Source organism: Cuculus canorus, chromosome 21 (genome assembly GCF_017976375.1).
Source record: "Cuculus canorus isolate bCucCan1 chromosome 21, bCucCan1.pri, whole genome shotgun sequence".
NCBI classification, from domain to species: domain Eukaryota; kingdom Metazoa; phylum Chordata; class Aves; order Cuculiformes; family Cuculidae; genus Cuculus; species Cuculus canorus.
This window is the reverse complement of record NC_071421.1, coordinates 4,276,667-4,301,177: the sequence shown is the minus strand read 5'-3', so window position 1 is coordinate 4,301,177 and position 24,511 is coordinate 4,276,667. Positions and strand designations below refer to the sequence as shown.

At 43.2% G+C, this 24,511-nt stretch overlaps 1 protein-coding gene across 24 annotated transcripts in view; it reads right to left on the bottom strand.

The window, feature by feature from the left end:
• Window positions 1-24,511, bottom strand: part of SLC45A1 (solute carrier family 45 member 1) — a 68,347-nt gene that overhangs the window by 10,586 nt on the left and 33,250 nt on the right. For 5 of the 24 annotated variants that reach the window (XM_054085715.1, XM_054085733.1, XM_054085736.1 and 2 more), the window contains 7 exons: window positions 13,489-13,550; window positions 13,221-13,354; window positions 8,840-8,901; window positions 7,923-8,062; window positions 3,151-6,795; window positions 2,506-2,616; window positions 517-875 (listed from right to left, as the gene is read on the bottom strand). The gene's annotated coding sequence lies outside the window, so the exon portion shown is untranslated. Of the gene's footprint in view, window positions 1-516; window positions 876-1,920; window positions 2,105-2,505; window positions 2,617-3,150; window positions 6,796-7,922; window positions 8,063-8,839; window positions 8,902-13,220; window positions 13,355-13,488; window positions 13,551-23,726; window positions 23,832-24,511 lie in introns of those variants that run through there. The other 19 variants (XM_054085717.1, XM_054085711.1, XM_054085716.1 and 16 more) reach the window with 18 other exon arrangements.

Here is a 24,511-nt window from a genome sequence, read left to right as displayed (position 1 = left end):
TATTGAAAACAATTAGCAGTCGGACACGTCACACGTACCAGGAGTTCCCACTGGGCATCAGTTTACATTTATTGGCAACTCACTCAAGCTAAATTAAGATGAACCATAACCTCAGTCTAGGCCCTCAATAAAGCAAAGCTGTAGCTTGGCTGCACATCCAGACCCCTGCTGCAATGTGAACTCATCTTTCAGTACTTATCCTACCATTCTCGTTTCCTGTGCTGAAGCCAAAGCTTAACTCAAACCTTTTTTCACAATGATTGTGTTTTGTTTTCTTACTATTTACATTCCTGAATTCATCAGAAAGACTCTGTTGCAAGGACACAGTCTGATCCTCTGCTTCTTGCTGGTTCCATTTCCATAAGACTTGACTTTGGGAGCACACAAAGAATGTGTTTTTGAAATTCAGACTACACAAGCTGAACACTCAGATGAGGTCAGCTTGGATTCAGAAGCTGGTATCATTTCTTCAGTGCAAAATGGAAGTTTCAAACTAATTCTTAAGAAGATACATACCCCACAAAGCCACTCTCAGCACTGCTACTCTTCTCTCAGAGGTTAATGGCATTCAGGTGCTGAACAGCCTCCTCGGGTCTCAGCAGCATCACTCCTGTAGCCAAAGTGTGCGTTACTGTGGTGGGTAAAACAACCAAATAGATTCCAACACAGAATCTCAGGACAGATGCTGACTGATCTACTAATTTAATGAAGCACATGTGACTTCTTGCCTCTTGTTGCCAGAAATGGAAACAGCTCATAAACGATGTCTGACCTCTTCTTTATGCTTTCTGGCCCACAGAACAAAGACTTCTGCTGCACAAGGACGGCTCCACATCACCCCACACCTCTTCAGGAAAACCCTCACAGCTGCACACCTGTAAGCAAAAAAAAATTTCTTAATTTTTGTTTACAGTTCCCCCCCAAAAAAAGCCTGCTGGCTATTCTGCTACTCTGGATGTACAAAACTCCCACAAACATCCTGTTTTCTTCTATTTCCTACAGCATACTTCATGCACCAGTCTTTTTCTTCCCGTAGCCCTTCTTTGCTACATATCCCCAACTACTCTAAGAAGCACAACTCCACAAACCCATATTTGCCATCACGCTGATGCAATGGTTCTTAAGCATGGTGGGATGATGACCTAGGCAGAATGATCCTCACCTCAACGGACCTGTCTAAAGGAAGCACTACACAATGCAAAACTGAACGCCAAGCACCTCAGAAGATTGCAGTTGGGGTAACTTGACTGTATTTGAGGCCTGAGGGGAAGAAGGAAGGGTGGGAGAGAGAAGACATCTACTGAAGTATTTCTAACTTTACACTGCAGGCTTCCTCAAGACTGCACCTCTTCAGATCAAGATGAATACCACGTAAGAGAGAACAGGCAATTCATAACAGTAACTACACGCCTTGACAATCCTCATCTCACGATCCTTAAAGATCATCCAGTTCCACCCCCTGCCATGGGCAGGGACACCTCCCACTGGCTGAGGCTGCCCAAGGCCCATCCAACCTGGCCTTGAACCCCTCCAGGGATGGGGCAGCCACCACTTCCCTGGGCAACCTGGGCCAGGGCCTCAACACCCTCACGGTGAAGAAATTCCTCCTTACATCCAGTCTAAATTTGTCCCTCTCCAGTTTATACCCACTACCCCTAGTCCTATCACTACAAGCTTTTATGAATAGCCCCGCTCCAGCTTTCCTGTAGCCCCTTCAGGTACTGGAAGCTCACTATAAAACAGATTTTATTGCGAGTCATTTAGTGATAAAAGCAAAGAACTGCGTGGCTCAAAATCGCGCGCGGTTACCTGCGGCCTTGGCACCAAGGGCTGTTACTGACAGCATGTCCCTGGCCCGGCACAAAGCCAGCCCCAGGCTCCGAGCTGAGCCCGTTCCCCCACGGCCCAGGAATCACCCACCTCTCCTTCAGCGCAGAAAAACACCCACACGGCGATCTCCGGGCCCACCGCCCTCTCACCTGCGGCGGGGCCCGCACTGCGCCGCGCCGTGACACCGCCCCGTGCCGAGGCACCACCTCCGCTCCGCAGCGCCCTGAGGCACCGCCTCCGCCCCGCCCCGCCCTGAGGCACCGCCTCCGCTCCGCCCCGAGGCACAGCCTCCGCCTCCGCCCCGCCCTGAGGCTCCGCCCCGCCCCGCCCTGAGGCACCACCTCCGCTCCGTCCCGCCCTGAGGCACTACCTCTACGCCTCAGCACCGGCTCCGCCCCGCCCTGAGGCACCACCTCCGCTCCTCAGCACCGGCTCCTCAGCGCCCTGAGGCACCGCCTCCGCCCCGCCCCGCCCTGAGGCACCACCTCAGCTCCGCAGCGCCGGCCCCGCCCCCTCCGCTCCGCAGCGCTGGCCCCGCCCCGCGCGGGAAGGAGGGAAAGGCTGCTTTGGTGCCTCAGAAAAGCAGAGTGTTTCACAGCGAGATTATTACACAAATTCCCTTCCCTGTGCAGGAGAACTGTGTGATAAAGATGAGGAAATTCTCTCCCTCCTCACCCTTTTCTCCGTTTTCTCCTTTTCTCCACCACCTCCTCCTTGAATTGCCAGAGAAGGCGTCAAAGGGAGTGAAATGAATTTTGCCACTCTGCTGCTCCTGAGCTTGGTGCCCTGTTTTTTGATAAAAAAGATGTAAAGGACACTTAATTTTATCTCCAGAAGTTACCGTAACGCCACATGAATCCTTGGTAAATATTACTATTTAGCTCTTGTGCAAATTATTGGAGCAGAACAGTGGCTTCCCAGCACAGAAATCACTAGTCAGTCGGAATCAAAGGTATTATGCCATTTATCCGCAGAAAACTAGTTGTCATGGATGCGGTAGGTGGTGTGACCACAAAATCTGACAAAGACATCCAAGTGAATTGGTGGGTTCATCCAGTGCATATAAAGCCTGGCAAGAATTGGTCAGAAATCAGAGTAATCTCGCAGCACATAAGGACAGGGGCAAGACACTCCTGAACATGGTCATTACCATGAATTCCCTGTCACTTTGTGTTCAATTTTTTTATGTTAGTTTGGGCATTATATTGCTCAAGTATCATTCGTCAGTGTTTATATAATCCCGCAGCAGCGTAAAAGCCTTGTCCGTAGGGCAGAATGGGTTCGTACTGCTCTAAATGAAAGCAGGACTGGGTTCCTCACCTATCCTCACACACATTCTTCCTCCAATCCATATCCCAACCTGCATGTCAACATGGCATATTTGAGGCAATTTTGGTACTGAGGTGTCTCTCACCTCACTGTGTTGAGCTTTTCCTCTCGGTTCACCAGATATAGAGCTTCCAGAGCCTACATCAAACCAGCCTCGCCACACGCCGCTTGGTGCTCATGCCAGATGGCTGTTGCCACAGCAGGATGCTGTTTCCTCCTGTCAGAGAGTCTCATCCACAATACAGTAGTCACTGCTCCATTTGCTGCCTATTAAGAAAACAAACTGGTTTTAGAAGCCACATTTTAATGAATTTTAATGATCCAGAATTTTAATGAACTGGTGCTGTTCAATATCTTTATCAATGATATTGACAGAGAGATTGAGTGCACCATCAGCAAGTTTGCAGATGATACCAAGCTGGGTGGTGTAGTTGTCATTTGTTCCCTGTGAACGTATTTAAGACATTTAAACTCTTGTTTATTCCATGTTCGATTAAACAAAATTGTCTGCTCAGAACTTACGAGGATTACCTCTTACACCATTTAGCACGTTTTGTCCACTTGGGACAGTGGGACAAGGCACTCTTTTCCTTCCCAGGGTAACAACAATAGAGAGAATGAAAGCAATTCCTGCTGTGCATTCATCCATCAGCATCCTTTGGGGTTTAGACAAAACAGAAACCACAGATCTCCTCCTCTGTAAGCTTACACATAAATTGTTGTTGAAATGTAAAGCTACTCATTTACTTCCTACTAATTTAACCCAACAGCATTCAAAGGAGCATGTTTTGGTGATGAATACCTACTGCTATGAATCTACACTGTTCCCTCCTACCTTCTCTAAGTGCAAGATGTTTTGCATTCATTAAACTCTTTCGTTAAGTCTTTTCACGAAGCAGCTTCTGACAGCGTATTCATCCCTCTGCTCATTTACAGCTTCATGTTAGCCTTGCTGTTTCATTTGCCAGCAGACCTTATTATTCGCCTCGCTCAGATGAGGACCATTCCTCCACTTCTTGGAAACATTTCTTACTATGCTCATAATCCTTTTCTCTGAGGTAAACATTAGCTCCAGTCAAGTGAAATTCTGTGCCACAACAGAGAGCATGTTGTTCTCTTTCTTGAAGAACAGGGTTCTGCTTGAGTGATGTTGAGTGTTCCTTTTTCTTTTTCATCTTAAAATTACTTTTTTTAAATTAAAATTAATCTTTCAGTTAGGTTCAGTGGCTCTGCGATGTCCAGATTCAATGTTCTGTGATTCAATGATCCAACTGAAACCGGCAGCTCCTTTTCCAAATGTGACTTGATTCTTCTGGAGGGGGAGATACAAGTTTGTATGAAAAAGACAGGCTGTGAAAGTCATTCTGTGTTCAAGGGCTGCCTCTTCAGAACACCCCAAAGCCACATGAATCCTGGAGCAAAGATTAATCTACGCTCAATGAACCAAAGAGGGAGAGTCCTGATGAGTTACCAATTTTTTATATCTGTGGAGGGTTCTGTACAGGCAATCCTTCACTTCCTAAAGAACAGCAAACAGTCTTTTCTTATATAAGTAGAGAAGTCAAGGAAAAACTTTGCTGACAGAGATCACACTGTATTGCCTTCTGAAGACACAAGGAGGGGGAAAGGCTTTCAAATGAAGCACCATTTTTTTTTGATCTTTTCTAATATAGCAGAATTCACTTCATTTAAAGGAAGAAAAAGATGCTTAGTTTGGAGCAGAGTTCAATTTGTCCTCTCCTGAGCTCCACAACAAAGGAGGCGGAGTGGCAGGGCAGCAGATGTAGAAGATCCAGAGCAGCATAGGTAACAGAGTAATAATTGCCAAGCATATATCAATTGCACAATTTCCAAGTCAGTGATGCTGTTGCATACTGGACAACTTTCCTTTCCATAGCATGGAAGAGACTAAAACTTCCCCATGCCCAGAATGAAACACTGCATATTTCTTGCTCCTTAGGATCATCAAGTCCAACTTCCTGTTCCTCGCAAGACTACCTAAAATGAAACCATAAGACTAAGAGCACCATCCAGATGCTTCTTGAACTCTGACGGGCTTTGTGCTGTGACCACTTCCCTGAGGAGTCCGTTCCAGTGACCGGCCACTCTCTCAGTGAAGAACCCTTTCCTAGTGCCCAGTCTGAACCTCTCCTGACTCAGCTTAATTCCATTTCTTCATGTCCTGTCGCTGGTTACCACTGGAGTCACCTAGAGGAATGCAGACATTCATCATATAGGCTGAAGAGCTCTCTAAATCCCAACTGTCCCTGCTCCTTCTGCAATCCACTTCTCCAGATCATTTATAGAGCCATGCCAGTTTGCCCTCTTCCCTTGAACTCTTCCTGCATTCCAGGTACACAAGAGCTTTAGCTCTGTTGCCAAATCCGAAAGAAACTTTGCTTTTCACAACATTTATGATATCAGTTGAAGAAGTAAATTCATATTTCTGTAAATGCCTAGTCGTGCCAACACGGTCCATGGAATCGAGCAGCGTGCAAATACAGAGTAAGACAGAAAAAAAAGAAGCAAGTTCAAACAAGGCGAGGTGCATTTCAATTATACATTCTTAATGCTTATATGGTAAGAGGAGCTTACCATGCAAATTACACCACCCTAGCATCCCTTACATGTCAGCTGAGTAGGCATAAGGAAGTTGGTGGGAGGATAATACAACGTAAGAACGTAAAGAAGTCCTATATATGCCAGTTCGCACACCACTGGTCTCTCTCGCAATGAAAACCCAACACAGCTCAGAGAACTGGTCACTAGAGGGCACTTAGAGAACCCAGAATATGAGAACGCTCGAGGTGTCAGAAGGCTACAGTCCTACAAACAGTTTAAAGAGTCCAAACGATGAGTTCTGTATTTACTTCCTAAGCAGCTCCTGCGACCAACACTTAAAGATACAGAACCAGGGAAAATAATTCTATTTCAGAATATCATATTCTGGTTCAACTGAATGAAAGAAGGCTGAGGGAAAAATTCTCCTCTGAGGCAACATGTGTGCTAGGCTCCATTGACTATGCACTTCTGGACAAACACTGAACAAAAGCGTTAACTGCAGGCTTGTGAGATACTTACCACACAAGATATTGGTGCCAGGTGTCGCTGTTGGGTACAGCTTCAAGGGAAGAGATGCAGGAATCATGGCATAGTTAGGGTTAGAAGGGACCTTGAAGATCATCTAGTTCCAACCCCAAACACAAAACCACACAAAGGAACACACAAAACAGTGTAGCAAACTCACTGAAGCACAATATTTCATTTCACTGCGATGCCTCACGCGGACTACGCATTTCACAAGAGACACAGACATGATTATGCCCCAAAGACCCTGCGGGTTGTTTTCTGATGTGACAAACGACGGAAAAGTGACAAGCAGTATGTGAGGAAAGCAGGAGAGAGATTCCTGCACGCAGGAACTTGCGGTCACCCAGACAGGCACAGGCTACATATGTTTTAGAACTAAACTCATACCTGCTATGTCATGCCTGCTATGTTACCTGAGCAGCTCAATTCGTTGCAGCTCACAATTAATATGAGAAGCAGCTTCCTGTTGGTCCTGTTATTAGTAAGATCAAAGTTTTCTTGGCTACCAGGTGTCTTATTTTGGTGATTCAGTATACTTCTGATCTTCTGTTGGAGAAGAAAAGCAGAACTCGCGTGATCAGAGAGTTCTGGAAAACCTCAATCACTGCTTTTGTGAAGGCCAAGTGGAAGGGCCAGGCCACTGCTGTACCAAGGGCTGAAAGGATGAGGCACCGTGCAGAGGGCAGGCCACAGCACTCACTGCAGGCAGGCATGGTGAATGGTAACTCCGACAGGTCCGTCACGCAACATCGCCCTTGGTGGGAAAGATGGCAAAGGGTACCAAAGCCGTGCTGCACTGGCGGGGGCTTGGAGTGGCTCAGCAGCACCCAGACAGAGACAGGGTACTCGGAGCTCACTAAAGAAAAGCAACGTGGAAGCGAGTGGTACATGGTGGGCCCTGCAGGAAGACCTGCGCTTGCCTCCTGCTAAGCATTCATAAACCTTTGGTTTATAAATTGGCTCTATTCCTTGTCTATGGGAAGTACTGCCTCACTTCCCTCTGTTTACCGCAGGGGAAATGAGAAACCACTGGGTCCTGGGGCTAATTACTTTCTTCAAAACCCAGCATTGCTCTATATTTCTGACTCAACCTCTTGTCCAATTTTCTGCTGAGATTGTATCTATATCGCATTACAGAATGAGTTGCAATAGCGCTCAGTGTTAATTGTGGTGCACAGACTGCTCCCTTCTCTCACTTATACCAGTTATCAAGAAAAACTAGAAAGTCTGCTTCTGTTGGTTTTAGTTTAGCCTCTTCCATTCATCCGGAGTGCCTGTCAGACAGGAGAGGCAGGGGCTGTCGTCCCCTTTCTGCCTGTAGCGTCTAGCAACAAGGTGGAAACTATAGGGCATGTCTACATGCCATCCCCATCAGTTACCTGATGGTAACAGGCGGGTGTTGGGGTACAGTACAGCCACTCAGTGTAAAAAGATACAGACAAGTATTTTAGTATTCCTGGATGGCCACTTGGACAGCCTTCCTCACCTCTTGCATCCACTGAGGCAGAGAAAAGGGCGGAGATAAAGTAACAGAAAAAGGGCACCCCTGTGCCACTCCTGGAGCTTGGCAGTCCTTTCAGGGCCCCTAAATAGACTATTCACCTTGGTATTCAATTTGTTGAGTGTCTCCAAGTAAGTCAAAGTGCTGTATCTCTTTTCTTCTAAATTCTTACCCATTCCCTGTTAGGCACATCATTCTCAGGACATTTTCTACTCTCCTCCATCAGCAGTAAAGAAACTCTTCTGACTGGAGTCCAGCCTGCAACATGATGTCTGCACAGCCTAGAGTTGCTCTGGGGTTTGCCTGCATTTTCTTTGGAGAGAGGGGAAAAAAAAAGGAGAGGCAAGGAACAGAACATTCTGACAAACAAACATTTGCTAACGCTCTTGAGCAAGAGAAATGGAACAGGTTGCAAACAGTAACCCAGATTAACGATCTGCTAGCGCAAATACAGAGTATGCAAAGGTTCTGTTTGGATAGCATTTTGGTGTTGAGCCTGATACACTGATATATTAACCGATCTCTCCAATAAGAGCAATGACCTTTGCATACAAAATTGGAGGTCAGGTCTCAAAGTAAACTAATTAATCTCCTCCCTGGTAGAATAAAACCAGGCTTGCTGTTACTCTGACTTCTCTAGTTCCACCCCCCCGATGAGGAATAAAGGATTTCTGCAGGTATACAGTTACTCAGTAATATGATCAACTTTTTGGGGTTAGGACTAGCAGACCTTGCTGAGAATCCACGAGTTTGATTCTATATGAAAGCTTAGTGCAACTTCTAGGTCAGCTTTATGTCTGGAGACCAAACATGTAGGAATCAGTAAAGGAGAAACTGGTTCCTCCCTTCCAAGGCTGTGCCACCCAGAGGCATTCCCTGGGAAGGGATCTGATCACAGCACTGGGTCACCTTAACCAGCAGGGATTATTTTCCCTTCTAGAACTGTTACAGATTAAAATGACATTGGAGCCTGAGTCTAGCTCTGGGGTCCACAACTGAGAGACAGCATTAAAAACTCAGGGTGAAAAATGGCACAAAACATTTACGAGCTGGATAAGATCATGCAATAATTTAAATAAAGAATTCTACCTGTGGAATTCCTGAATAAGACAAGAAGCAAGGGCTTCTAAAGCAGCTGGTCCAACCAAGGGCTGAAAATTAAACAAATTCAAATTACAAGTAAAATTCACGTTTTTCAGAGTTATAAGAGATAAACTGTTGCAATAAGCTACTGAGGGAAGCAGTGGAGACGCATACTTCTTTGGAATACACACATTAGTGAAACAGAGATCACTGGAGGAAGACAGAACACGGTTGGAAGATATTTTTGCTATATGAAAGCTCAGTCTGTGTGACTAATGGTCCTTTGCAGTGGTAAGAAAGAGAGTTTTGCTCCTATCTAAACAGTCTCTCTCAAAGTCAGCAGCAACAGAGCTAGATCACATTCACTCCACGCTAAGCCAATTTATCATCGCTTGCAAAGTGAAAAAAAAAACCCAAACCAAAACACCTGAGTTTTCATGGTCAGAGGGAAAGACATCATGACCTCCAACCAATTTATTCAAACAGACCATATTCTCCTGGCTCTCCATCTCACATTGGCCAAGATGCTGCACAACCTTCATGTGCCCAAGCGACAAACGCTTCCAATCTTCTCCTGCTCTCCTTTTTTTTTTTAGATTAAAAATCCAAGTGCACTAGGAGACTTGCTTATGTGATCAGGCTACATGGAAATAATAAAATCGAAGAACTCTGTGATCAAAAATAAAGTGGACATCTTAACATACTGGAATATGTGCTCATTTAAATTTCAAGTATCAAATAAATGTCTTCACCGTGTGATACACAGATCAGATTTTGCATCTGAACAGTCATAAAGGACAGAAATGAAAATGAATATTTGAGATTTATACAACATAAAGTAGATTTTTGTCACTATCTTTTGTTCCTGGGCATGTTGGACAGGAGAAAAACAGGTTTAATACAAGTGCCTTCCTGCAGATTATTTTGTCACATACCTTTGCATGGCTTTTCAAGCCACCCACTTACCTAAGGAGAATTGTTGCCACCAAATCTTGACCATGAACCTCAGAAAGGTTCTGCCCTTTACTTTCCATGGATGACAGTAACAATAAAGCATGAATACCCAGCTCAGATACAGAAGCACATAGTCTTATTATATTGGTCCTGGGAACATTATACATACTATACATTCTCCCCAACAGAAGAGACGACCAGGGCTAGTCTCTCCCTCAGCACTGAGGTTACTGGACCATACCGAGTCTGGGCATCCCCTCAGAATTACCTTCCTCCTGAGATTTTCAATAAGGCAGAAATATGTAGATCCTTTTGGAAGGAAACAACCTATTTTCTCTTGCAGAGTCAAAGCGCATGACCTCTTGCACTGTCCCCTTTAATTTAAAATCAAACGTTTCTACTCAGCAAAAAGAGACTCACTCTCTCCTTTACTCTAATACGGTCTGAGATGCTGTGATGAGACCAACAAAGCCAACTGCTGTGGGAGCAATGTAGATCTATCCAGCAGCAGCAGTTTCTTCATTACACCCTGGTCTAACCTGACTGCAGAAGTTTGTTCTGGTGAGCATGTTGCATCCTTTCATGTCCTTCATTCTAGGGTTTCAGGTTTCCCTGTGTTTTCTGTCAGCGTTTCTAATGCCCTGCCCTCTACCTGTTTAATAACAGCAGTGTTGCTGTGGATAGGTGTTTTTTACTGTTACCAGTCTTGCAGTTAAAACAACAATCTGAGTAGCAGTAGTTCTGTACAGGAAGAGTAGAAATCTGACATGTTTTTATTACATATATAATTCCCAGAAATGACGAGTTGGACAGCCAGCATGGACAAACGTCACACACCTGTATGTCCTCAGAAAACACATGCATCATAGATTGACTCTCCTTGTGACACCAAACAGATCTTCACCCAGATCATCACCGTCTTTGTTATTCTTTACCAAAATGGAATTTGTTTCCCTTTGCAGTTCTGTATAAACCCACCAGCACTTGGACATTGCCTAGCTTTGTGCGCTTCTTCATGGATACTTAGAGGTAAAATGCAACCATACTGGAAAGTTTTTTTTCATGTGTTTATTAGCTCAGACACAACTATAAACTTCTAGCAGGAGACTTCCATGAAAGAGGAGTCGGGAAGGGAAGTTCTATTAAATAGATTGTCCCACATTCACAGTATATCCATCAGCAGTTGACAGAAGTTGTGAACCCCATGTCAGCTGAAGCGTATGTCAGAACAGCTGCTTACCTCTTTGTTTTGCACAGCGTGCACCTATGTAGCGATGCACACATTACATAATAGTCAGTCATATACTAAAAGAAGTCAGATTGCTAAATCCATCCACTGTGTACGAAACTTTTACTTCCATCATCTGATGATTTAATGGCTCAATTAGCTTTGTCTGAATGCCTTAGTTGTGGTAGAGGAATGTTCCCTTGCAGGTCACGGTAAATCAGAAGACTGGAGACAAGTAAGCAATGCAAAGGCAAACGATTCCTCTGCAGCAAATCAAGTACATGATCCAATTGTATTTTCTTTCCTGATCTGCTGCTTGCAGGAGTGCTTTAGGGACAGAACAGGTACCAGACAAATCATAGTATCATAGTATAGTAAGGGTTGGAAGGGACCTTAAAGCCCATCCAGTTCCAACCCCCCTGCCATGGGCAGGGACACCTCCCACTGGCTCAGGCTGCCCAAGGCCCATCCAACCTGGCCTGGAACACCTCCAGGGATGGGGCAGCCACAGCTTCCCTGGGCAACCTGGGCCAGTGTCCCACCACTCTCATGGTGAATAAATTCTTCCTAATGTCCAGTCTAAATCTGCCCCTCTCCAGTTTATACCCATTCCCCCTGGTCCTATCCCCACAAGCCTTTACGAATAGCCCCTCTCCAGCTTTCCTGCAGGCCCCCATCAGGTACTGGAAGGTCACTATAAGGTACTGGAAGGTCGCTATAAAGCGTAATAAAAGACTGTAAAACTCTAGTCAAAAGCCAGTATCATAGGAGCCCCAAAACCTTTTCAGCCAATTCAAACCTAGCTTAGACATTTCTTTTTGAATTTCTGAAATCCCATACTGTGCCTAATCTAGGTAACAAAACTCATTGACGAGGACTTTGAAATATCTACTGCATCACTGAACGTTATACTGTTGCTTTCCCGTAGCCAAGAGGCAAGCAGAAAAGATGCCATTAAACTGGCACTAAGGGCTGACTGTGGGCCTGTTGAGGTGACTCTTGTGCATCAACAGACTATAGTACAGAGGGTTTCAGTTGCAATAAACGTGGCCTGTAGGTAGGTACAACTCGATGGACTTTGTAACTAATTTTTTAGACTTAATGAGAACATAATTACTACTGCTGCATAAGCAACCCTTCAGTGTACTGCAGGCACCTAGATCACAGGAAACTAATTGCGTCACAGCATTCGAAGAAATAAAAGAACACGCGGTAACCAGAGAGATCTGTATTTGTAATAGATTGTGTAGGAAGGGCCTGGCTCTGAATAAATGCATTTGACACACAATTCCGTTTCAGACAATTCTAGCCCTGCACTCTACACTGAGTACCTGCTTCTGCCCACCCATAAATTCACCACCACTGCCCTGCGGCGACATACGGCCCTACTCTGTACATCATTTATCTGTGTGTTTTCTGGGTCTAATTTAGTCCCTTTCCTGTCCCTCTCCCATCGGTATTTCTATAATACTGCTTTTACTAACAATTCTCACTGGAGACAGGAAATAAATTTCCGTTCATGAAACCAGCATGAGCAAAGACCAGGAAAACACATCAAAATAAATGAGAATTCTTCATGGTACAAAATCTTGAAGAACATCAAGGGGCCGAGAGGTGAGCGGGGGGGGGTGTCATTATTTCAGCAAGTCACACATACCTCAATTGTGCCCTCTTTCATCTGGTGGGTTGCACCAGAACATAGAAAGAAGCTACAACAGTGAAGTTCACAGCACTCTCCCTCTCCCGCCCATATCAAAACCTGAGTGCTCCTATGCGATTAATGAAATCGCGTTGTTTTATTTACTACTTATAAGTTAGACAGGAGCAAAAATTTCTATTAAAACAAAGTGCTTAGGGAGATAGGAGATTCTCTGTCACTGTAGACTTTAAAGATGCCAGGATGCTTGAGAGCAGGTCAGGGTTGTTCAACTCTGCCTTGGGACAAGGAGATGAAACGGAGGAACTCTGACCTCGCAAGGTCTTCTCTAGCTTTACCTTTCAATGAAAATGGGCTGGAAAAGCAGAAAACTGAAAACTGGTAAAGAGACACTTCTGGTCTATGTTCAGTTGTGGCAGCAAAGTGACGAAACAGAAAAGAGATTATGATTGAAGTAAAAAACAACAAGCGCTGCAAGGAAAAATCATCCTGTGCCACATGATCCCCGCTTATGGTCTTCTCATGAACACCATCTTTAAGTCCCTTACCCGCATTAACATTTTAAATAGCTCCTTCAAAACTCCATTTGTGAACTTCCCCCTGGCAGTGCTCCTTGTAATCCTCGTGAGAGCTCACATTAAGTCATTCCGCAATGCGCCTTTCAATTCCTCCCTGAAGCCACCTATAAAACAAGTAGAGGTGAAACAGAATTTACTCAGTGATTACTGACCACCTTTTGCTTTTATTTATGATGCAGTGTCTCCCGAATTCTTGGTCATTAGAAATCACCAACCTGTTGATTCGGAAAGTACTAACCGTGCCAGAAAATCCTGTTTGTGCCTCATGCCATGCACAGTCCGACTGGATGTTACTTTGACCTGAAAACCAAGAAGCGATGTAGGTTTGTAGTAAAACCTTGGGCTGCCAACTATACCTGTGGCAGGAAAAGGTGCATCTCTAGCAATCAGAAATTATATTTAAAATATGTGTTTTCTTGGTCAGATCCTATAAGCGACACACAACAAACCCAACCACCTTCCAGCAGACAACAACAATCAGAACTGTTTAAATACATTAGGATAAATATAAAAATCTATAAAAATATCTGTAATAATCAGATTGCCCATTACTACATTCATAGTGGAAGATCTGTCCACACTAATACCGAAAAGCTAGATACTTCTCATAGCCATTCCTGCTCTGGACCACAAGATGATGCATAGAATATCATATCTTAAAATCAACAACCAAGACTTATATTTAAATATTACCAAAGGTGAGATATTAGTGAATCAGCACCCCAGAGCTCTACGAGGTGTCTAAGGATCCCATTGCTGATTCTGAGTTTCTTGAAGCCATTGAAAAATAAGTAAGCTGCATAGGTCAGAAAGAAAGCTAATCTCTAGAAGTATAATATAAACAAGACAGTCCAGGATTAAAAACTTTTTACTAAAAAACTGGAGTATTTCTGAGAGTCATTCACTAACAACTAGGGATGTCTTGCAAAAGAGAGGCATAGACAAAAACTTGTGACTTACGGCCTCCAAGTAGAGCTTCTCTGCTAGTAAATAAAATGCTGTGACATCAATAGTGACAGCGCTCCAAGTAAAAGCAATTTTAATTTTGAAACTTTTGTATTAAGGAAATACAATTGTAGCTTAATGTATTTAATCAGAAAACAGCATTTAAGGTGGTAAATTGGGCTTTTTCCTGCACCTAACTTACAGAGAAACCTGCAGAACATTTCAGTACAATGACAGAACATTCTGGAAGATCTCAATGATTGTTACTTTACATATGAAAAAGTGTTTGTATTCCATTCTTTGAGATTTTTATCATGCAAATCACACAGAAGTGGGTGTCTGAACATTCCAAAAGGCTTAACACAACTTCTACCGTGTTTGCTTAGGCAAATATTCTGATACCTGTCATCAGTTCAAATTTAATCTTGTCCCAGGGTTAGAAAACAGGTCATTGTACTTTATGTTTGCTATTTTGTTGTGAAACTTCAGCGTACTTTCATACCAAGGACACATGAAACAATTTTTAGGCCAGCTGGCTTCACTGGTACCAGTTTCCTGTTGCCTGCTACGGGATTCCCACATATTTGTCTTTTTTGAAGAACACAAGCACTTAAGAATAATTTGGTCCTTTAATTGTTTACAGGATCTAGGAACAATTTCTCTAACTAAGCCTGAGAGAAATGCTAAGTTCACGTAATTTCATCATTATGTGCAAACCTAAACCAGAGTTTGGTAGAAAGCCCCACAGTTCTGGTGATTGACATCTAATAGCATTTTAGGTTTTCTTTCATCTTGCAAACTCATCAGATTTCAAGTACATTTCCATGTTTATAAAGCAGCTGAGCTGACCCAACATAAATGAATAGGTGGAAAGCCACAGGAAACCGAAGCACTACCAATTACCTGCAGCTGAACACCATTTCTCAGAGAGACAATACAAGATGCTGATGAAATGCAGATATTCCCTTTTGGAACCGAGTTCTGGCTGGCGAGTTATAGGCTTTCACTTCAGGCTGCAGCCATCCACCAGCTGACCTGCTACTGGCTAAGAGTGACTCAAGCACGAAAGGTGCTGACGCCCCTGCCCTCCCGGTTCTGCAGCTTGTGATTCACGTTCGCACCCCCTGCTCCAGGCAGGCACCCCGCGGCTCCCCGTGGAGCTCCTATACGTGCTGCTCCACAGTACCACTCCTGGCATTCAAAGCAACCCCATGCCCAGACTGCCTCGGGAAATCTCTTGTTTCAACAATAACAAAGAAGAGTTTACTTGGGTAGAAGCCTGGGCGAAAATGTCTTCGACTTTGGATCCAGAGGAGTGGAGCGTATCTGCTGACTAATGGCAGGGATGGGGAGGGAAGGCAGCTGGCATCTCTGTCGGGGAGGAGACACGTTCCTGAGTGACGCTGTGAGCAGTACAGGAAAAGTTGTCATATTCAAAAGCAGCGCGTTGCCAGTCAGAGATCCGATACCCACTGGTTCCACACCACCAAATGCTCCTATCCCTCCTAGCTAAAATGCATGTTAAGTATGATGAGCCGGCAGCACCGAAGAGGAGTTAAGCTACAGCTAGAGTGCTCTGTTTGGCTAAAAGTGTTAAATACAAATGGAAACTCCAATAGTATTGGAGCCCTGGAAGGGAAAACCCAGGATACATATGTCCATTTGTAATAAAGTAACCTTCTGAGAAAAAGTAAATGTAAAAGAGCCTGATGCTCCCCTTCAGGAAAGCTGGAGAGTGACTATTCATAAAGGCTTGTGGGGATAGGACCAGGAGGAAAGGGTATAAACTGGAGAGGGGCAGATTTAGACTGGACATAAGGAAGAATTTATTCACCGTGAGAGTGGTGAGACACTGGCCCAGGTTGCCCAGGGAAGCTGTGGCTGCCCCGTCCCTGGAGGTGTTCCAGGCCAGGTTGGATGGGCCTTGGACAGCCTGATCCAGTGGGAGGTGTCCCTGCCCATGGCAGGGGGTTGGAACTGGATGATCTTTAAGGTCCCTTCCAACCCAAGCTATTCTATGATCCTCAAGATCTATACACACTGCCCAGAGAGCAGAAAGCAGTTTTTGTAAAACACCACAGGATTCACACCTACCCACAGGCTCACTGGCACCTTGGCCCTCTGCTAACGGAGAAGAGCAGAAGTGCAGCATCCCAGGAAAAGGGATGCACATGGACAGGATGTGACACAGCACTTCCAAAGCTCTTTGATTGAATTTCCTGAAGAAACTTTTACACGGCAAATCTCTTCAAGCTTTCTAGGGTCAAAGACATGCAAATTCCCAGGAGCAGAATCTCCCAATGCTATCAACAACTGCTAAAAGGGTTCCGTTTTTTTTTTATTCTCTCCCTTGCACATCGCTAGCCAAGACTACTCCATCCTATCTACCTGCTTATGACCAGATTTTCTTGTCAGCTGCTAGTCAAGTGCTCCACAAGTGTCCAAACACCACGTACCCTTCACCTCCTGTATCCTCACCACAAAGCAGACTGACTCATAGTCTGCCCCTACAGATCACGACCTAGACAGTTGCTGATCAGGATGTGGAGGTATTAGCCACATCCTGAAAGTGGAAGGGGCCACAATGTAGGACAGACAGAATGGCACTGACAGACCTGTGAGTCAGAATGCAAAGAAGAAATGAAAGACACTGTTGACAGCATGAGGAGCCTGAAGATAACAGAGAGTCTAACTGCTAGACACGTACAGAATGGTGAATCACAGTAAAACCCCTCCGCAGCAGATGGCGTAACATTCTCTCAGCACGCATTCCTGAGCATGGAGTCTCATTGGGATGTATTTGTACCACTGTCAGGACCAGTGTGTACAGCTTTTTAAGATCCTCGTACAGGAAGAAGGCTTCGAGGAGTCTTTTGTGATTATTAAATAACAGACTGAACCTTTGTCTTTCTGTTAACTTTTTGAGTCAGCTCCGTGGGTCACCAGCCAGAAAACCCAACATGAAATGCAGTCTGGTGTTTTGTTAATAATATACTCTGTGTTTGCTCATGCTCTTTAATCACATGGGTTTTTTGCCCTGTGGAACATCCTGTCTCTCTGGCCTAAACCAGTCTGGAGGTAAAGATGCTTTGGACTGAATCCAGACTACATATGTATATTTTTGTCTTGCTCTGGAAACCCTATGTCAATTTAAAACCAATTGGTAGAGTTTACATTACTGTATTTTCCTGGAGAATAAAAAGGAACCTGCTTACAAGACATATAAACAGATAGCCTTGTGTCCCCTCTCCAAAGACAGGAAAAAAAAGTTTAGTGGGAAGAGACTTCTATATGTTCTGCTTATTATGGTGTCAGTGATTTGGAGCCGTATTTTGTGGCTTCCCAATACTTGGAAGTAGAAACACAATATAGGTTTTTGAGATTAGTTTAACTGCCCACAAGATTTCCAGATCCTCGATGTAATTCAAAAGCTGTACTAATGTGGAGTTTTATTTTATAATAAGAGCCAGTAAATAACTGCATTGGACAAATATAATTTTGAAGTAAATGCATATATTCTTTGTAACAAAGAAATATTGTAGCGTAAAGGAACCAGGACTGACCATCAGGAATTTACAACAAAATATTTCACAGGGATATTTTAATTAGTCTGAAGAGACCTATTCTGAAACTAAGCAGATAAATTAATAATTAGCAAAATTACTGCAAGATGATATATCAATTCCAAGACTAAGCACCTGTCATTTGGAATGTTTAGCCCTCTTCCCCCACATTAAAGCAAGAATTTTGACTCCTGTTTTACGAGCAATACTCAGGTTAGTCTTCACTGTGGAAATGGTACAAAAGTGTCCTTACTATTTATGCTCGTGTTGGATGTTAGCCATAAAATGACAGAGTTACTTATTGCTGGAGATCCACTATTAAATGGGATTTGTGGTCCTAGTCTTCCATCAAAAAATAGATTAAATCTGCACCTTTGTGGAAGCATGAGAACATAATCCTAATAAAAAAAAATATTTATCCTTCACAAAAATAATTCAATGTTTGATTAGTCATTTTCTGAGCAGCAAATTCTGTTTTTCTCATCAGGGACAATATTTCCTATACATATTTAAAAAAGCTAATGCTAATTAGGGCACAAGGAGTATCCAGCAAGAACACTGGTGCTTGAATGCTTGGGCCAAGCAAAGGGATCTGCTGACTGCAGCGCAGGGCTCCTAAAACATTTGTGTCACTTAATACGGAAAGAACACGGGTATTGCATATATCCCGATATTTTGCATTTCAGCTGGATATGAGCGAAATGGTATTATTTGGAGCCTTTGGGATCACTGGGAATGGATGCCATTCTAACTGATGCAACCAGATGCGACTCTGAGACAAACTCTCAGTGTGTGTTTGCAAACTGAGCTTCAGAAGCGCATTGACTGCACATAGTTTGCTGCCCGGTGGCGTGTACTGGGACTGGGTATTAAGACTGGGTATCTCTCCAGGTCTTCGTGTCATCTTGATTTTGTAAAATTACTTCTTCCTGGCCTGCCTTTGCTGAAAGAGGATGTTCTTTTAGCCAATGAGGACACCTCCAGCACATACACCACGCAGCTTGTAACGCTGCCAGTGGTATCCTATAATGTCATTTCATTAAAATTCAAGTAGCATTAACATCTCTGGACACCTTTGGAGCGTTAAAAGACTACTATAAAAGCCCAGTTCCGAAGACTCAGCGTTTCCCTTAAAGCAGAAGTTACAGTTAGGAATAAGCAGTCTGCAGCTCAGTTTTAAGTCTTTTTTACAGCCTGTCTGATAATACCATCCATTCTACACCTATACGCCTGCAGCTGCTGTAAAAATGTCATGACAGTAAGGCCATCTGAAAAAATAACAGCACAACACTCTCGTCCATAAGGCATATTTTAGGATTGCACAAAACCTCCCGTAGCACGTTTAAACTGTAATTCTTCTTTTGAACCTCAGGAGACAGGACAAGGAAATGGCTTTGTTAACACTTCCACACAAAGCAAAGCAGAGATCCTTGAGGCAGCACAGAGCTGCTGGTCCTGATGAGAAGCAGGGTAGATACATAGATGACTGAATTCCTGAAGACTGAGGAAAAGGTAGGAGTAAAAATAAGCGTTACAATCCGTAGGCTGAAAACCCACTAGACTTGCACCCTCTCCAAGAGCAGAGGTGCTCTCCATAGTTGTGCTGCCCAAACCCCCTCCTCTGTCCCAATACCTGCCATCTCCCTCCAGCAGCTCCGTACTACCACGAGTTTCTTGTGCAACACAGATTTTGTCAGTCTCTTGTCCTGCCTTAATGTTTTCAGATTCCAAAAGGTTTCTGCCACTTCACTTTAACAGCAGCACAAGCTTCAAACTTCTACAAGGGCTAACTTCTATAAGAAAAAACCCCTGCCTGAGTGGTGGATCTTAAACAAGAAAATTCTTAGAATTTAAACCTGGAGAAGATCAAAGCGATACTCTACTGAGATCTGACACCATAGAGACCTCGATTTTTACACAGTCATTTCTGAAGGCAAAGTTGTGAGCTGGCTGAAATCCTCAGGAAGAAGCCCAGACAGTGTTCACAAATTTCAAATGACAGAAATCACCTCACAGTAAGAAGCACTAGTGACAAACAGGTTCTGTTTTCTCATATATATAGAGAAGAGAGAGAGAGAGAGGGAGGGAGAGATGCACAATCCTAACAGTTTACATGCAGTTCTCTTGGAAAGGCTGAAGACATACCCGAAATTCAGCAGTAATGCTACAGTGCATCAAAAAAAAATACTTGGAGTCAGTCCCACAAAACTCTCTACTTAGAGAAGCAGAAAAGTATTTAAGAAAATACCAGCTTTAAAACTCTGCTACTTGAGATAGGTCTAAACAAACCAATGTTTCAAGTCTGAAAACTTCTGGATGAACTCCAGAAGGACTGAGTAGATTTAAACAGGCAGGAAGAATCATAAATTTTGCTTCTAGAAAAGAGAGCTGTGTTTTGCTTGCAAAAGGGACACCAATAAACCTTCCCCAGAGGGAAGGAGCTGAACAATAGTTTTTAAGCTATCCATCTGCACAGTCTTCCATTAGATTTTGAGAAGATAAAATAACCTTTTGGAGACGAAAGTCTAAAGCAAAACAAGTACGTCTGTGGAACAAGGGGGGAAAGAACATGCGAGCAAGAATGCTGAAGGTGACTTGCAATGCCGCACAAACACCGAAGGGCCACGCAGATGGGCAATCCCACACAGCATTCAGGTAACACCTAGCATGAGCAAAATGCCTACTTTCCCAAAGGCATAAAAGGATAAAACTTTTCCAGTATCTACATGTGAAATGACTTATTTATTACACGCTAGCCCCTAAAGTCAATTCACCCTATTTCTTTCTTTTTCTTTTTTTTTCCACTTTGGAAAACATTTTCTGCTTAGAGGTAGTTATCCCAAAACAGAACAATACAGGCAAGGAAGCCTGTAAAGAGTAGTATTAGAAACAAGCCTTGGAAAGCTCTGGGAAAAAAACAGTGCAACTGTAGTGACAAAATAAAGCAGAGGCAGAAAGTGAGGCAAATACACGTAGTTAAATTTGTCACATGACAAGACATAAAAGAGCAAGATACTGTTCTGGCTGGTTTCAATGCTTCTGGCAGACAACTTCACCATTCTTTCAAGCGTGGTAAAACCAAGAGGGCACAGAAGCTCATTTGCATAAACTTAAAACAGTTTTAAGTGGCTAGAAGGGAAGAAGCACATCAATCGGCATCTGGCGTTCATTGGCAATACCAACTTCACCCCATAATCCTTCATCCACACAAGCTAAGGCAAGGTAGGATTTCCACACCCAGCCCTGATCAAAATTCTACTTCATTAATTAATCAGCTTGCTACAAAGAAAAACACACAGGAGTGGCTTTGTCCTGTTTGGGCATCCAGCAAAGCCAGCCTTAGGCTGTAACATTCGCTACTAGGAGTTGGATCGCTCAAATAGTTAACTTTTTAGACTACTCTTTAAACGACACAATGGTCCATTTTAAGCCACAAAGCAGAAGTAAGAGGTATTACGATTTGTATACACTATAATAGCTTTGCACAGTCCACTTTTAATATCCCTATCAAAACCCATCGAGTTACAATCCAACAAGTCCATCTAAAAGATTCGCTAGCAGGCAATAATAAAAAAATAGGAGCGCTCAGCACAGCAGCGATCGTGGTGACAAGCGTGAGAGAGCAAGAAACCTTGAAGAAAATAAATTACTAAGCTGTCATTGAAATGAAAGACTGTTGCATGAACTACAGCTCTTGCAGTTCATCCTTGTTTGAATGGAACCTCACAAAACAGAAGACAGGAGAACTCTGGCCGGTCTAAGTCATGAGAATTTGAAGAGATCTGTAAGACATCTCCTAGGCAGCTTATAGTTGCCCATCTGACAAATCCCGATGTACAATGATGTTATGAAAACAAAGGCACAACAATTTAATGAACACTGGACTAAGAATACGTCGTTGCATACTGGGTTATATAAAAAATCTTGTTTAACTAATGGGAACTCATTTACATTGGGTGGTGCTGGAAGAATAAACAGGGGAGCAATATGTTTGGAAAACTGGAGAAGTGTCAGTTTTAAAGGCCTTAATTTTTCTCACAAAGAAGTGCAAAGCCTGCCTTGCCAGGGTTGGGACTTGGCAGATCAAAGTACATGACATTTAAAAGTTCCCCTAGAAAACAGCTTGGGAATTACATGCTTGTAAAAACCATCTAGGGAACAGTCTCTGAGAAAAAGAAAGTGGATCCAGGAAGGGAGCCCAAAAAAACCCTATGACTTTCCCATTCACAAAATGGCAGGGCTCAGTGGTCAGCTGTGTACACGCCATCTATTTTGATTTTTTGACATTTTCCCTGAAATATTCTAATTCCACATACACGACAAGTAATAAGTTTCAAGGATCACTCAAAGCAAGGGCTGTCTGTAGCTAGAGCTCAAGAGGAGAGATGGCATGACATGCAGACATCACTGGTCCCTAACTCCCTTAACTTTTCAAGATAAGGATTGTCTGTACAGTCCCACTTCACTAAGAAATATTATTGCAAAGATACAATGGCAAAAAGATCTGGAGAGATACTACCAGTATACTGATGAGATATGTACACAAAATGAGTCGAGAACTAAAGCAAGCAAACCCATGCAGATAATACTGAAATGCCCCCCACCTACATGAACACCACTTCAAATATATTTTTTCCACTTGATACAAAAACAATAATAAAAGCAAACTAAAATATTCCACAAGACAACTCTGATTGAATAGACTGAGAATATACGGGTGCTGTAGAGAGGAAAAGGCTCCCTGGGGCCAAAGGATGGATACAAAGCAGCTGATACACTTCTTTTTTTGCTCAAGACTAATATTCTTTGAAAGCAGCAGTATTCCAAATGCAGATTTGATTCAGTCTGACTATCAAATCAATCACAGAAAGTCAGAAGAGACTGTCATCTGCATTCTAGCACAGTCAAGAGAAGTAAAACTCCATATAAATTTAAGTGTGTTAAATATCCATTAAATGTCTTTACTGACATGTAATCTGTTTAAAAGCAATTTACTTACCAATCTGCTCTAAAATAAAAAAAGCCCACAATAAATAAAGTGGGGCAGCAGATTTATCAGATGGGCAGAATTACCATTAAAATAAATGTATTTCCAGACTGTCTCTTTCTACCGGTAATGTTTATTTACATGCAGAGTAGACAGCATTTTTTTTAAAGGCAGGACAAAATGTTCTCATGGACTACATCTGGAAATACACAGCAGTATTAGTCAAGTCTTCTTCAGCAGGAGGGTATGCAGGCTCCAATGCTATGACGGATCATCACAAAGCATAGTTCAAGGCTAGTATGAACTGGTGGGCCTGGAACAAGCAAACAGACTACTTACATCTGAGTTGGATGAACATAAAGTTCAGGTAAATTTGTAGCATTTCAGAACTCTTGGTTTTATTTATACTGAGAAGCATACCTCAGATAGGAATGCAGAGTCATGGCAGTGCTATGAGATGAAGGAAATAAGCTTGAAGAATGTCTCCTCTTGGACAAGAAACACACGTCAGCGATTCCACTCTAGAATAGTTACATTAGTAAAAAATGAAAACCAATTATGCCAAATCCAACTGCTCCCACCGACCCCATGGCAAAGCTCTGAAGACTTTGGTATCGCAAATTGATTTCCTATGCAACAAAGAAATTCTGAAAGGGCTCTGACCATGGGCAACCTTCAGCAGCCCTGCTGCATCCAGGGCGCTTCCAGGGACCAAGCCACACATCACTCGTACTTCTGCTTAAACTTGGGTCTTACCCAATGAAAGGCCTGGCTTTCTTCCACTGCATCTCTATTAGCATTGCCAGCAAAGGGAATTTATGCAGAGAAAGAAGGAACTAGCATTCTTTCTACAATAGGGCCAATTGTCTCAGGCTGCTACATTCAGTTAAATGTTTACTTTGTTGTTTCACAACTTAACAGGAAGCAAAAGGTCAGAGAGGCCCCACTGCAGAACACAGATCTTGTCATTCATCTATTCACCTCAAGCCAAGATTCCAGTGGGAGTCTAGGGCTTTCCAGTTCTTTTCCTCTTCCTCAAGGAGATAGACACCAGGTAGTAAATTAACACTCCAGCAATTCTTCCAGTCTGGGTTCATATCCTAGAAGAAACATTAGAAGTCTGAGAGTATTCTATCAAGATCCTGAAAGAGGAATATTGCCAGGATTTGTTCACCAAGACAGGTTAAGGGAGAAAGATTAATCTCTTGAGTCTACCCTTGAAGACCAGCCTTTTTGGCACACTTACGAATGAGAGCCATAGTGAAGAGAGAACCGTAAGAGTGCACAGCTTCCTGAGACACAAAACTTCTTTCCACTCGACATGGTGAAGACCCTACTCCACTTCTGAGTCCTTCAGAAATGGAATTTTCCAGCGTGAAGGTAAAATGAGAAAAAAATATTTAGTAGGACTGTTATTCTTGGCTTGTTATGAACTGCCAATCTGCAGTTTTACTGTCAGCCAATGAAGTATGAACTCACATGGAGAGCCACTTGGCCATCTAATCTGTCAAAGATAGCCAAAAGCTTTCTTAACCTGTACGTATTTTCTTCCTCTGCTCAATTAACATGAAGAAAAAAACATCAAGTTTAGCCAATGAAAACCTATCACAGCAGTAATCAAGCTGTTATTTTCAAGAAGAATATGCATGAGTCAAATAAACATGAAATAATTTTCAGCTAAATGCAAACACGCTCCGAGCTCATGAAGAAAACATGGACTATTTAGTCCCGGCAAGAATGAGTCCTGCTCTGATGGAACTTCAACT